The 16,738-nt window shown below is 32.7% G+C and overlaps 1 long non-coding RNA gene across 2 annotated transcripts in view; it reads right to left on the reverse strand.

The window, feature by feature from the left end:
* Positions 1-16,738, reverse strand: part of LOC127711201 (uncharacterized) — a 221,135-nt gene that overhangs the window by 143,857 nt on the left and 60,540 nt on the right. The gene's annotated exons all lie outside the window — the stretch shown is intronic.

The raw sequence follows: 16,738 nt of genomic DNA on the forward strand, positions 1-16,738 counted from the left end.
ATATATGCAACACGCACAACCACCATCTAATTCATGTAAAAAAAAGTTTGCGAGCTGTAAATTACCAGAAATGAATCATTAAATATAAAAAAAAACCAACCTGCACTACATGTACATGTATATATGGTCAAGATACAAAAAATTGTAAATTATAAATTTCTATTGAAAGAAGGACATACCGGCGGTACATGTAAAAACCAACCTACAATATATTCCTAAGTTGGAAAGGGCACACATAAATGTAGTGAGGTTGAACTTGTTTTGTATTTGTCACTAAAATCTCAGTTCCCCTTTTATTTGTCTGAAATGAAAGCACAAAATCTAAGGTGAGTTTCTCACTTGAAGATGTATGACGTTTTACATGTAGTCTTGATATTCATTCTGCTTACTGACTTTAATAATGTCTCCATCATGTCCATGTATTCGAATGAGGCATGCCTTTTTGTAAATAAATTAGTTTTAACCTTTAATTTGATAAAACAGATTTGTCTATTATAATTTATTCACTGGCATCATGCCGTAGAACAACAGGTTTATAAATTGATTGATTGTTCACACCTGAAATATTGTTCATCTGGACATTGACATGATCATGTTTTATTGATGTTTTTAGTGTGTATGGTACCATTGACTGGCTGCATTATTCCATTTTTTCACAAAGGCATACATTGTAGGTCTCTGCAAGCAGTGTTTTACCAAGATTAGACAAACAGTAGGTAGCTGATGGAGGAATCATAGTTGATACAAAAAAGATTATGGTAAGAAAACATACATGTATGAGAATGTTATTGCATTTATAAAAAAAGAAGTGATTTGAATTGATTGCAAATGTGACAATGCTCCACAAGAGACTAGATGACATAAAAATTAACAACTATAGGTCACTGTATGGCCTTCAACAATGAACAAAGCCCATGCATACCGCATAGTCAGCTATCAAAGGCCCAGAATTTGAGAAATCACAAATGTTTAACTATTTAGAATGAGTAAACATATGTACAAAACAATTAACGATAAACAAATATGGTATACAGCAACAAACAACAACCACTTTGAGGTTAAATTCGTTTGAAGGCGCCAACCCTCATCTAACCTGGGACAGTAATGTAACAGTACAACATAAGAAATCAGTCATGTGTCAGTTGAGGCTTAACTCATCAGATTGAAGCATAAATACATCTAACAAAATCAGAGATCGGATGTGACAGGGTTCTTATACATCCCCACATAGTTTATTTACACATGTTATAGGGGTAATTGAAAGGCATTTTGAACATTTTAAACTGATTGTAAAATGTACAGAGATACATTTAGTGGGAAGGGCTGGAGGTTAGGGAATCATGAGACGACCAGTGGTAAAATTTTTAACCATTACCAAAAAAGTGATAATGTCAAAAATATTACTGTAAATTTTGAAATTATTGTGATGTTTTATTATTGCGAAAAATGCGACAGGGTTATAATCGCACTAATTTAAACTCACATTTTGAAATTTACTATATGAATTAAACAGGATTTTTCTGAAAATTGCAAAAATTAAATTCGCACTTCAGTCTAAAATTACATTACAAAATCGCAGTTATTAATGCACGCAATAATTTCTGAATTTTCAGTACTGGGTATAGCTTTGTATTAGTTTTATCATGGACTTGGATTCAATCAAGGACCTCATAGTAGAATTTCCTAATAAACATCTATAACTAGGTCATTATGACCTACATTTTCACTTAAGTGACACTAGATATAGTCATGAAACATGTAGTATAGCTATGATATTTGACCAGTGGATAGGTTTAGGGTAGAGCAATAGGGTAAATGATAAAAATTAGGTCACCTTGACCTACATTTTCCACATGAGTGACATGGTTAAGTTTTTTGCATTAAGGTCAATATCTCGGGTACAAAATTGTATAGCTTTGATACTTAACCAGTGTATTGATTTTGGATAGTCCAACATGATTCACTTTTATAAAGGTAATGTTGACCTACATTTTCCACTTGAGCAACTTTGTTAATTTTGTGTGTTTAGGTCTCTCTGTAAGATAATAGACATGGTATTACATTGATACTTGACTATAGCTAGTGGATAGATATCTTGGGTAGTACAACATGGTTACTATTGATAAGGTCACGTTGGCCTACAATTTCTGCATGAATGGTTTGGTTAAGTTTTTGCATTCAGACATTGAGGTTTTATCAGATATACTAGATGTGGTAAAGCAATGATTTTACTCCACCAGTTGAGATATCTTATATATTTTTTTTTCATTGGGTCCAAACCAAATAGATTTCATAACAATCTCATATATCATGGACATTGTATATTTGAGAATTCATTTATCTTTAATCATGTTAATTTGATAAGGGATATATTATTTTTTTAAAGTACATTTGTAGATTTATTTTTTATCTTTTTAGATGGAGATGAAAGCCAAATTAAAGATGCTCAGATTCTCATAGGAGTATATTCACAGCATCAACTAATTTTTCACAATATTTAGCATCAGATTGGGAAACAGATACATGTAACATTTCTGACCGGGAGAAACTCAACAGAAGCTTGCATTTCCTTTGAAATGGAAAGTATCCACCATTATGAAACCAATTGAATCTGGCATGGGATGGTGTATCAAAAAGTACAATGGCTTTTTCTACAAAATTATCATCAGAAATTATTGATTTGATTTTGAATTATATTGTACCTGCACAACACAAGTCGATAAAGTGTTCTAATCTGTAGTAGAAAAGAGGAAAACAGACGAAACACAGTCAATATTACAACAGGATGTTTTTTGACTGAAGCTCTTATTTATTGATGCATACCTACTAACTTAGACCTGAATAGTCATCCGACCTGGCTTCAGATCTTATCACTGTTTGCATGTATTCAGACCGTGATGCATGTTTCTCTTTATGGCAGACTTCACTAATATTATATGACAGTAAAATTATAAGCAAACAGCCTGAATAATTATATAACCATTTTAATGAAAATGTCTGCACCACAGTTGAACCATTTATCTGTATATTTGTTTTTATTCTTGTAGGTATAAAATAAATTCTATTTCCATTTGAAATATTTTTGTTTCTCTGTGGTAGTAATAGGCTAACTACATCCTACATGTCTTATTCACATGCCTCAAGTTATTGGAGATTACATTCTATGAGGAAACTTAACATTGTTGTTATGTTGACTGTTATCCCAGAAGCTACATAGGGATCACTATCTGTCATTCATGGCAGCGTCACAAAATTTAAGTAACACTTTTCTCAGCATCTGCTTGATATTTGACAAAAAGCTTATAAAGATTAATTCCAATATAAAAAGATAGACCCCCTTTTCTTTAGGTAAGAAGCACCCAGTCTCAATTTTTATATGTGTTTGTAATATCATCAAATACAACATGTATTTAAATATCAAGACTGAACAAAAGTGGCCATATCCATTTTAGACAAAAAACGTCTAAAATTAGCACACATGCTAAAATTGTGAAGATTTCAGAAATTTTACATAAATTAATGATGATAGTACCTGTTGAATGTTCATAGTATTGTAAAAAAAAACAGCCCATTAAAAATGATTTTAAAGTAACTGAAGTATTCTACTTTTGAAAAGTGACTTCAATAAGTCGATAAGTTAATACATGTATACAGTCCGCCAAAAGTTAACCACCACCTAATTTAATATAACTGGCAATATTTTTTTAACTATTGCGAAAAAAATATTTATGTTTGGTGTTATGAATTGCCTATAACATACACTAAGAAAATTCATTACGACAAAAAAAAATGAACTCCGATAAACACGCCAAGCAATTTTTTATTAAAGGTCATCTGCACTTTTTCGAATACACTGTTTCGATGCCTTAAAACAATCTTCCTACTGTCCCGCGTACAGGTGAAATTTGACCTTCACCAAGTCACTGTGAAATATGACAAGGGGAAAGTTATATGTGACTGAACTTTGACAAGCAATTGACATGTCAAATACCGGTAGGAGCACTAGTTGCATATTTAACCATTTCAATGTTAAACACACCGTCATTGTCAGATTTTTACAACGTCATGTTGACACAGGAACTGTAAATGATAGACCAAGGTCCGGAAGACCCCGTTTAACTACCGATCGTGATGACAGACTCCTTATTGGTTTTGCTAAAGCCAATCCATTTACTCCTGCCCAACAACTTAGACACCACTGGCGTCAAGGTGGTCATGTTAGTGTTCGAACATTGGTCCGTCGACTTCATAGAGGCTAGCTAAGAGCACGTCGTGTTGTCAATAAGAGACTTGCCCTAACAGCCAGGCACCGTATAATCAGGTTTCAAAGGGCTAATGGCCATCGACGCTGGAACATGAGAAGCTGGCAAAATGTTCATTGGTCAAATGAGAATCAGTTTCTGTGGTTTCATGTCGATCCGGCTCCACGTCGATCCGGCCCAAGTCGATCCGTCCCACGTCGATCCGGCCCAACATCGATCCGGCCCATATTTAAAGTCGATCCGGCCCCAATAAAAAAATATATTTATAAGGAATAAAAATAAAGATATATATTAATTGTGATTCATAAATGATTATGAATTTTATTATTATGTAAAAGGTGTACGGTAAAAAAAATGGCCTTTGACAAATATTTTCTTTAGATGAATATAAAACAAGTAGGTTGATTATGTTTTCATTACAAGTTTTCAAGATTATTGGGTATAAATATAATAAAAACGTATATAACAGAATTTAGTACAATCAACAGACATCAACATTAATCAGCAGTAATTAGCATTTTCTTTCAATTGACAATTAACAAGTCTTTCATCCTGTGTAATAACAAAATTAATAGATACATACACAACGGTACAAGCCGATCCCCAAGCTGATATATACAAACTTTGTTTTTGTTTTAAGTTCTTAAAACTTCTCAAATTGAGAAATGTAGCTATTCTGTGTGTGAATTAAATAAAATAAAAATCGCCATGACATTCAAAGTTATCATGGAAAATAACTTCATATTAATATGTTGAAGCTGAGACTACTATAACACATGTGTTATAGTAGTCTCAGGTTGAAGCTGCTATACAAACAGACACAATCACACTCAGTTTCGTATCGATTTAAAATAATTCTTTGACTGGTACACCAATACTTCACTTACCTGTTGTCATCCATCATCGATACTTTTTGCAAAATCCATTTATACTGTTAAAAATCCTCCAAGGTCAATATAGTTTATTCATATTTTATTATGGGGCCGGATCGACTTAGGGCCGGATCGGTTTGGGGACGGAACGACCGGATACCGTTTCTGTTACGACCAATAGACGGCAGAATACGAATTTGTCGTGGAAATAAAACTGCTAATGACCAAAACAACATTTGCCCAACGACTGCATACGTTGCTGGTGGTGTTGCAGTATGGGGTTTTTACTCATACTGTTGTAAGGTGGGTATGCATATTCTGCAGGGTAACATGAACGGACAGACATACAGGGATTTGGTGCTTAGAAACATTGTAGTCCCTCATTTTGATAATCCTTCACTTGCTTCAAGACCCTTGTGCATGTACGACAATGCTAGACCACACAGGGCAAGGATTGTAACCGAGTACAAAGAGCAAGAAGCCATTGACACTATCTTTTGGCCTTCCATGTCTCCAGACATGAACCCTATCGAACATGTCTGGGATGCCATTGGCAGAAATCTCAATCGCAGAGATCCGCCTTTGCAAAATCTTAGCGATTTAAGAAGCGCAATTGTTGCTGAATGGAATACATTTGCTCAACTTAAGTTCAGAAGGCTTGTACAGAGTATGAGACTCCGTGTTATGGGACTGTACCGAAAGAGAGGGTGTTACACATCCTATTGACTCAAATATTGACATTAAATTTGCCGAACATACCATGATATTGGGTGATTAATTGTTGTAAAAAAATAAAATCACAGTGAAACTTAAGTTCCGTTTCTGATTTGTGTAATTTTCACTATTTCTATGAACGCAAATTTCAAATGCGTAGAACCTGCATACGTGAAAAAACTTAAGTCTACGGTTTGTTTATGGTATATGTTAGCAAAATTGCTACATGAATATTTTCTCTTTTTCGAGGATTAACTGATTTTTTTTTAAATGAAAAAATTTCGATGCAATAAAAATAGGTGGTGCTTAACTTTTGGCGGACTGTATATTTTAAACAAATTGAAAAATGCTAAATTTTGGGTCTTAAAAGGAGTCTTTCCAGGCCTACTTCCGATCTGTAGTATATTTTCAATTAAAACTAAGTTAAACTATGTTAAATCAAACAAGATAAGCAATAAACATTATATCTGTCATTATTTTCTTATATTTTTACTATCACATACATTTGTAAAGTTTCTCTTGTAACCAATAAAAAAATCATAAATACGGCAAAATTGCCATCTTGTCCATCTTAAATTGTTATTTTATCGTAAGAAGGTATCATTTGCCGAGCACCATTTTCTTGCATTTTGTAGATAAATATATAAGCTTCATGCTGTATTACATTTTATTAAAAACAGAACATGATCTTACAAGTGTAGTAGATGATTTCCTATGCTAAGGAATTATAAAACTAACGAAAGCTAAGGTTCTGATGTGTCATTACCAGTAGATAAAACAACTCTGAAATAGCAGTATAACATATATAAATTAAACTAGCTATTTCATATAACATAAGTATGTACTTTTACGAAATATCACAAATTATATAATACAGAAATATAATAATAAATAATACTTTTAACTGTTATTAACTAATTAGCAAGTAAAGTGTATTGCAAGTAGAAAATGTTCAATATTTACAGTCAGTGAAATTGACATCGGTGTCACGTGTACTTTTACAATTGGTTTGTCCTTAAATTTTTATTTTATCTTTATGTTTATCCTTAAATTACACACTACTTTGGAATGTGATCTATTATTAATATGTGTATCTGTGTATATGTTTTTACTACTGATTTACTTTACATACGGTATATAATAAATGCTATATCTGCATTTATTAATAATGAATTCATTAAAATAATTTTATTTATAATACTTATAATAATTAATTATGTAATATCATACAACAATCATAAAGTTGCAAATATCGTAATCATAAAGATTAATGATGTCAATATTATTGATTCGTATAAAACTCCAAATCTACGAGAGGTAACTCATGTTTACAATACAATATTGTTGATTGGCTATAAATAAGAGTGCACACGCTGAAATGTCTCGCCTTCTTTACTAACCATTGATATTATGTTGATAGTCCTAAATGAAAGCTTTACTACAACTATTACATAAACTTAACATGATCCAAGAAAATGAAGTCAAGGTCATATAAACCAAACGAGAAATACATGTACACCTTACAATCATTCAATACACTAAATATAGTTGACCTATTGCTTATATAGCTTCTAAGAAACAGACTTAACCAAGAAAACTAAACATTGACCAATGAATCGTGAAAATGAGGTCAAGGTCAGATGAACCATGCCAGGCAGACATGAACATCTTACAATCCTTCCATCCAACAAATCAAGCTGACCTATTGCTTATAGGTTAAGAAAAACAGACTGAAACACATAAACCTAACACTGAGCAATGAACTGTGGAAATGAGGTCAAGGTCAAATAAAACCTGCGAGACTGACAAGTACATCATAGAATATTTCCATACACCAAATATAGTTGACTTATTGCATATAGTATAAGAAAAAAAGACCAAAACTCAAAAACTTACTTTGACCACTGAACCATGAAAATGAGGTCAAAGTCAGATGACACCTGCCAGTTGGACATGTACACCTTACAATCATTCCATACACCAAATACAGTAGACCTATTGCATAAAGTATAAGAAAAACGGACCAAAACACAAAAACTTAACTATAACCACTGAACCATGAAAATGAGGTCAAGGTCAGATGACACCTGCCAGTTGGACATGTACACCTTACAATCCTTCCATACACCAAATATACTAGACCTATTGCTTATAGTATCTGAGATATGGACTTGACCACCAAAACTCAACCTTGCCGTTCACTGATCCATGAAATGAGATCGAGGTCAAGTGAAAACTGTCTGACAGCATGAGGACCTTGATAGGTACGCACATACCAAATAAAGTTATCCTATTACTCATAATAAGAGAGAAATTAACATTACAAAAAATCACAACTTTTTTTTTAAGTAGTCACTGGACCATGAAAATGAGGTCAAAGACAATGGACATGTGACAGACGGATACTTCGTAAAATAAGGCATCTATATACAAAGTATGAAGCATCCAGGTCTTCCACCTTCTAAAATATAAAGCTTTTAAGAAGTTAGCTAACGCCGCCGCCGCCGGATCACTATCCCTATGTCGAGCTTTCTGCGACAAAAGTCGCAGGCTCGACAAAAATGCCAAACTATAATTAAATATACTCTTACCACTTGTGGAGTGAGTTTAACTGGAAAAGGCTAACAGCACATCATACAATCATATGTTCTATATATAAGTATATCAATTGGAGTGCTGAAACCATGCAAAATATGAACATAAATACTCGGACTCAAATTATAAAAATGTACAATGTGACAAATATTCTTTACTCATTCATATTTGTACTTTATAAAAACTATTCAATACAAAACTATTACTTTATATAAATGGAAACACTTTTCCGTCTTTTGTTTAACAAGCCGCCATTTATAAAATAAAGACTATTCGTGAAAATAATCAAATAGTTATGTACACAAATTAACAATATAAATCTACCGTGGCAAATAAACCGTAGATCATAAAATCATGTACTCGTAACCTGGGAACAGTATATCTAACAATATATATGTTCCTGTCGTAACTTAATAAAAATACTCTCATATACATCTTTCTTACTAGTGTAACATGCATGCGATATGAGGAGAACGATACAAGAAAATAGTAACTTTACTAGAATATTATTTACGTGAAAAATATAAATAATCATGTTAATAAAGAAGTAAACTTACAGTATTCAATAATTATGTTGTGTCCAAAATAATAAGGTATACAGGTAACTATCTATATGGTCAATGTAATGGGGACATAACTTGATACAATCAACTGTCATGGCTATCGTCCCGAGGAAATGTACTAGGTACAAAACAAAGTCAAAGGAAATTAAACTTGACCGCGAAATACTAACAGCCAATCAGATACAACGATTCAAGTAAATCCCCAATGAATATTCATACCTGTACGAAATGTGACGCCTGTAAATGACACGGAAACCAGGCGTAGAAATCATATTTTATCCTGGCGTCATTGCAGTGTTTAAGGAATGCATGTCCAGGCGTCAACCAGGCGTAAACCAGGCGGAAACCAAGCGTAACTGAGGCTGAAACCAGGCGTAAAATTAGGCGTAATATTTAAATGATTACGCCTGGTCAACAGAAAACCAGACACTACCTGTGTATTTTGTGTATTTGATACAAATTTGTACTGTTGATTAAATTTTTCACTGTTTGACATAAAACTTGAAATAATTTTAACAATTGAAGACGCTATTATTATAATTATATTATAATATTATAATTATTTAAATAAAGACATATAAGAATTATGACAATTAATTTTTCTTGAAATAAATCTAACATTAGGATTAAGTTGTTTTGAAAATTAATGTCATTATTAAATTGAACTAAAAAATCAATGATAATATTGTCATTTAACTTGTGAAAGATTTGAATATTATTATCCAAGGATGAGTGAGGATTTCCAGAATTTGAAATAATGTTAAAAAAATAAAAACTTAATAACTTAGTTTACTCATATAATTATTCTTTATCATGTATACTACTTTCCTTTCATTTCACAATTTTCATTCATCAATTTGATTCCATAATTCCAATTTCAAATTCTTCCAAAAAGCACAAAAAAGCTAATTTTCCCTGAATATTTCAAGCTGCCATATGTCCAACTCTTGCAAGCTAATACCAGAGAGCCAAATTTTGAATAAAATTCCCATGATCCTTTAAACAAAGCATTATGGGTATTATGATTTACGCCCTTCCAACACTTTTACGCCCGTAGGACAATTTACGCCTTCCTTATTTTATTTTACGCCAGGTTTATCACTTTTTTCTACGCCTGGAAATGCTACAAATTTACGTTTCCTGCTCCATAACGACTGGATCTGGACACGTAACTACCACTTACGACTGGTTTACGCCAGATTTCCAGGCGTAATACGCCTTATAATTTCGTACGGGTATAAAATAAATTGAATACTACTATACATAAAGATCAGGTTTGCAAGTAATAAGTTAAACTAAAATACAATATTCAAAATATGTAATTAAGCTTTTATGATAAATATAGTAATTAAATAGATGATTTTTACAATATTTAAAATGATCATAAAAATCACTCTGCTGCATTAGATTCCGGTCTTTAAAAAAGACAAATTTTGCTGAATCGGCACTTTTCAAAACCATGCAATATCAACCTGCCAGTAGGGGTATTGAGAAATGTCAAAACTTTGAAAACTATCATAATTTTCTTTCAGTTTAAGTTGTTTGTTTATCTATGGCTTCCAGGAATTATTTCGATCCTAATAGGACAAATACGGTAATTTAAGAACTTAAGCGAACGTAAGATTGCCGTGTGTATGGCTGTTATATTTTACCCCCTGTAAGATAAAAGCTACAAAGTTCATATAAATATAAGTCTTACATGAAATATTTCTCAAATAAGCAGTAGAAAAAATGTGTTCAATTCTCATAATTCTTAACCCAAACATTTATTTTTCGTTTGCTGCTATTTACTGTCAAATCCAGAGTTGACATGTCGTAACTAAGGAGTGAGCCGCCATGTCGTAACTAAGGAGTGAGCTGCCATGTTGACTTGCTGAAATCCACAAATGTGCGAATAATGCAATGGAATAGAAAATGAAATAACACCTACCTCAAAACTCTATTTTAATGCAATATTATCCGAACTTAGGGCGTATACGTAACGGAAAACATTCAGCTTTAGAGTTTTCATTTGTATGACATGACGTTAATGCGCCAAGATCATTCATGAAATTTGGCGGAATTTTATTTTATTTTGATTTGATACATTTTTTAAGCTCTTATGCATTAATTATTTTTGTTATGCAATATAATAGGAATAACGGTTCTGTACTTTCTTTTTCAATTTCAATTTGGACACAATGAAACCGACATAGTGTTTGCACATAGGTTACGATACATGTGGATTTACGTGGGAGGTAAACAGTAACAGCCACCAATATGGAGATCTCTGAGTCTGCGCTAAGTATAGATATGTTGAGAATTTTATCACGGTGTTGTTTACAAAGCGAAAGAAGCACGTCATATTAGAATAAGGTATTAGTTATCATTAAGCTACACATTTTCTATAATAATACAAAAAACCAGGTCAAAATACCCTAAAATAGGCTTAAAATGGCCATTTGTCAGTACAGAAATGGACAATTATCGAATGTTCTGCATACACAAATAAAGGCTGAATATTTTTTCAAAATATTTTGCACAAATAGTTATTACATATAAGGTATCAAAAATACAAAATATCAGTCTGATTGGATAATTTTGGATTCGGACCATTTTGCATGATTTAAACAACAGACTGGCTCTTACTAAATTTCCTCCGCTCAAAATGTAATTCTAGTGAAGTACACTGTTAAGCTAATATATTAATCTTGACAAAGATATATATAAAACGTATGTCATGCTTATGTATGTCTATATTAATTAACACCGAAGTATTGTTTAATGAAATTCTATACAATTGTGTTATATAAATCAATACACCTTATCGCTATTTGTCCGCCATTAGGCATTACTGGATATCACAAAGGTTTCCGTAAAATTTTGACGTCACAATACAAAATATCTGACGCCACAATGGAAAGTGATTGTTGTATGACGTCGATAGTTCAAGTGAGACAGATTCTCGGGTCAACCGGGACAGATTTCCAAATAGCGATAAGGTGTATAGTGAGTAAATCGATAGTGTGTAAGGATCTATCGCGCCATTATAAAATCCATGAATGAGGAATGTCAACGTCTTCTTAAGACTTTCAATGGTTTTCATTCACCGAATTTTGCACTCGAGGGGTCGCTGTTGTTTTATCGGTGGTTAGCGAAACGCTTATATATCGTTTTGACGCTTGTAACTATGATAAACTAATGGAGTCGGCAAAGTATAATAAGTGGACGCTACCCAAGTTAAACGCAGAATTGGTTGTAAGGGGAGCTGTAACAACAGGAAGAAAAGCAGACCTAATTGATAGGTACTTTTCCTATGTGAAATAAGATCTTCAGTATAGAATACCGTTAATAAAAAATATTTCTGTCAGACCAAAAAAATTGAGACGATGTCACTTGCGTTCGCTAGATATATATTTCGTATAAAATCACATTTTTCCAAAAAAACATTGTGGGATCATTTCTGGTCGGATTTTAATCAACTTGGTACCATTAAAATCAGAATTTTCAATTTTTTTATTTGTTTTTTGGGTTAAATTTTTTGTTATAAAGAGTTATCTTTTTCTGATGATTTAAACACTGACTTTTTTGCTGATAATTTGCTTAACATCTCATTTAATAGTTATCAGTGTGTTTACTTCATCAGAAAATAAAATTATAAAAAACAAAAAAACTGAAGACAAAACAATAACAAGAAAAAAAAAGTTCAAACAATCCTGAATTTTTCAACACCTGGTTTGCAAATAAATTAAAAAAATACCTTTACAACATTTAAAAAGAATTTGTTACTATATATATACTACAATATTAATTTTCGCGAACCATTTAGGTCACAGAAATTCCAAAAAATGGCATCAGTAAGGAGAGTTGTACAAATGATGTGAATACACAGAACCCGGATCCAAATTATCTTTTACTAAAAGTATTCATCATTTTCTGTTTTGTATGTACTAACAACATTTCATTTTTCTACAATTTCGATTAAAATATTATAAAACCTGCAGTTCAATAGGTCACATGCCCCAAATAAACATTCCCCGATTGGTCGAACTACTGTGGCCTCGGTGTAAAGCAACGCAAGCCTCGATGTAAAGATCAAGCTTCCAAAAATAGAGGTATGTCCCAACTTAACATTCCCCGATTGGTTGAATTGCTGCTCGATGTAAAGCAACGGAAGCCTTGATGCAATGAAGAAAAGGGGTTGACAGGATAAACGTAATCGTTATAAATTTTAACTTCAGGGTTCTTATGCAAGCAAATTTAATAAACAATGATTTTATACAGTTGTGTTATTGTTTTCACCTTACATAGGGCTTTATTTCTGATCTTATTTCTGTGTACACAATTCTGAATCTACATATTTCACCTACCTATATCAATATTAGGTAATCCGTTTCGACGATTCCATATACTATTATGTTTTAGGTTTTTTTAGCTTCAGTGTCGAGTTCAACTTGGTGTATAGTATTGAGGGCTATCTGCGAGAAATAAATCCTTTTTTCTGATAGATTAACTAAATTCAAAACCAATATAAAAATAGTTAACACATATATTTTATTTAACTGAGTAAATTGATCGGAATGTGAATGATACATAAACCTAAAATTCGTTTTGGTCTATCCCAGTGATGACATTTGCGCGGGAATTTAGTCCATTGACATCGTAATATAACTTACTTTGGATTATAATTATCTTTAGATGTAATGTTACAGGATTTAATGTGAAATCATTTGTCTCTTCTTTTATAGTACACGAGTTTGACGTCAGGTTTGTACACATGAAGTCTCTACTGACTCTAGACTCTAGTCTAAAAAAAGCCAGTGACAGAACGATAAACAGATAAGCAACTGTCTAGGCCAGGGCCAAGTAAGGGAGGTGAAAAAGCCAGTATTACGCAGAACGATAAACAGTTACATAGACGGATCCTAGGGGTGAGGAAAATTTGGTTGATTTTATAGGGAAGCAGGGGCGGATTCAGCCATTTTATAAAAGGGGTTCCCAACTCGGGACAAAGGGTGGGGTGTTCCAACTAAGTGTCCCCATTCAAATGCATTGATCGTCCAAAAAAGGGGAAGCATGACGGGAGTGGGCAACCCTTGGGTCAGTCAGCGGCCACCCCCTTTTTATGAAAAGTTGTGGATCCGCCACTGAGATTTATATAAGCAGGTTTTCTTTGTGTAGATACCTTAAAATATCACCAACTGTGACTGAGTACACAATTTGATTCATTTTAGCTCATTAGCTGGGCTCACTCCCTAAAAAGGTTCATTGCGGGCCTGCTCACTGGCTAACATTTTACGATATTCATGACTCGTGTAGAAAAGCCGATAATCTATACATGTGTGTGAGGAGTAGTTATCAAGCTTGCTTTCGTCTGTAAAAACTGTCTTAGGCCAAGTTAGGGAGTTGAAAAATCCAGTAATAGAACGATAAACAGATGATCAGGTTTTCTTCATATAGATCCCTTAAAATATCCCCCACTGAGGATCCAATTTGATTCATTTTAGCTCATTAGCTGCGCTCACTCGCCATAATAGGTTCATTGCGGCTTACTGGCTAATATGTGTTGAAAAGCTGATAACCTATACATACATGTACATGTATATGGTCAGATCATATGTTTTCGTACGTCATATGAATTTGTACTATGCATGCCTTTTCAATGGAAATTGTGACGACAGTATGCATTCTTAATAGCACGAAAAACGATGAGAAGAGGATACATATGTCAACCAAAATTTTTCAGCAACGTCAAAATATTTGAGGACACCCTATCAAGATCTATTAAGCTTGTGTTCATGTTGCTTTACAACTGTTTTAGGAAGGTGAAAAATACCAACAATATAACAATAAATAGATAATCGATATTGTAAAATATCAATGTGTTGAAAAGCCAATGATCTACATATATACTTAAATATGTCAACCATAAAATAAAACTGATTTAATTTACACCACAACTGTTGAAAAAACCTTTATGTTTATATAACTTATCTCATTTTGTCCATTCAACTGACAGAATCGGTGTACATTTCATGAACTCTTTAATAACAATAATCATCATGGACTATTCTTTATAGAAATATCTGTTAGCCATTTAGGGTTCTTTTGCATTCAAAGTTTAGTTTTAGTGGGTTTATTTTGTGAAAAAGAACTCAATTTCCAGATCAAAGTTAACATTTTCTATATATTTTGCTGTGTCAAAATGACCTAATGAATATAAAGGACAGTACCCATATAGACCCAGAAATGGTATATCACATTCTACACATGACATTTTAGCAGGAAAGACTGCCATTGGAGTATATAACTTTTAACCTGTGTATATATAATTAAAATATGATAATAAAATTCATGTCTTTTTCAGGACTATTGATCGAACCATGTAGTATGGCATGTTTATGAGATATGGTTTTGGTGGATAGGATGTTCATGAAGGACCTGTAGTACAAAGTATATCACTGGATTGAGCTCTTTGTCTAAGTGTATTATTGAAGTGCTTTGCTTTGAGCTCAGTTCATTGTTATGCAATTCATTCTTTGTGAAATAAAGATTTGACAGACAACTCTCATGTACAAGGATTTGTCAGGGTAGTATCCATTCTATGTACAATGTAAGTAATAAGGAGATAAAAGCATTTTATTATGATTTGAACCAAACATTTTTTGTCTATTAACCAAATTTTAAAAAAACAAATTTACCCGACAATGCTACACTCGCTACTAGCAATATGATGCTAGGTTGTTTTAATACATCTGTACTGGCTACTGATGACTCGGTCCTGAGTGTAAATGGTCATTCAGTATGTTAAAAAAAAAAAAATTTATAAGGCCTATCTGGCCTAATCGATTTCTAAAACTATATTTCATTGTACATGTTCAACATTTTTCATTCATTTGTTTATTTCTTAATTTGTGTGAATTAACATTGTTACAGTAAATGTTAATTACTGCACTTTCATACCACAACAAATACAGTATTGGTATCACTTATATTTGTATCCATATAACAAAAAAAAATTGAAAAGAGAATAATTTTGCAATACCTTTTTCATATTGAATACTGTAACTTTTTTGATATTTAGACATATTAAGTAGATTTTCATAATACCCACTTGACATGCTTGAAATTCTATCAGATTACTTTTGGAGCAGTTATGAGTCTTTGAAGCATGCTCACACAGGTTTTTTTGTTGATATCGTTTTCATATTGGTCAAAACTTTTTTTTGCTTGGGCCAGCTTTGGAGGAGATGTTATCAAAGAATTGATAAAAAACAACACAGAAGTTTACTTTCTAGCTCATCTAGCCCCAATCATCATGTCAGGCATTGTCATTACTAAAAACCAATAAATGCCTTCTAATCTGAGAAACAATTTCGACATTTTAACAAAAAATATTTTACCTGTGATACTGACAATCCACCACAAAGTAATATAAATAGAACCATACAAATAGTGAGCAAATACATATAAAAAAGATGTGGTATGATTGCCAATGACACAATTCTCCACAACATACCAAAATGACACAGAAATTAACAACTACGGGTCACCGTACAGCCTTCAACAATGAGCAAAGCCCATAACGCATAGTCATTTATGTTATTTATGTACACAAAATAAACGAAAAACAAATATTATGTAACACATAGACAAACGACAACCACTGAATTACAGCCTCCTCATATCATGTTCTCAGATATCATCTCCCATTTAAAAAAAAATCACATGAAAAAATGAACCTATTCTGTGT

The sequence above is a fragment of the Mytilus californianus genome, unplaced genomic scaffold, assembly GCF_021869535.1.
Source record: "Mytilus californianus isolate M0D057914Y unplaced genomic scaffold, xbMytCali1.0.p SCAF_8, whole genome shotgun sequence".
Taxonomy (NCBI): Eukaryota; Metazoa; Mollusca; class Bivalvia; order Mytilida; family Mytilidae; genus Mytilus; species Mytilus californianus.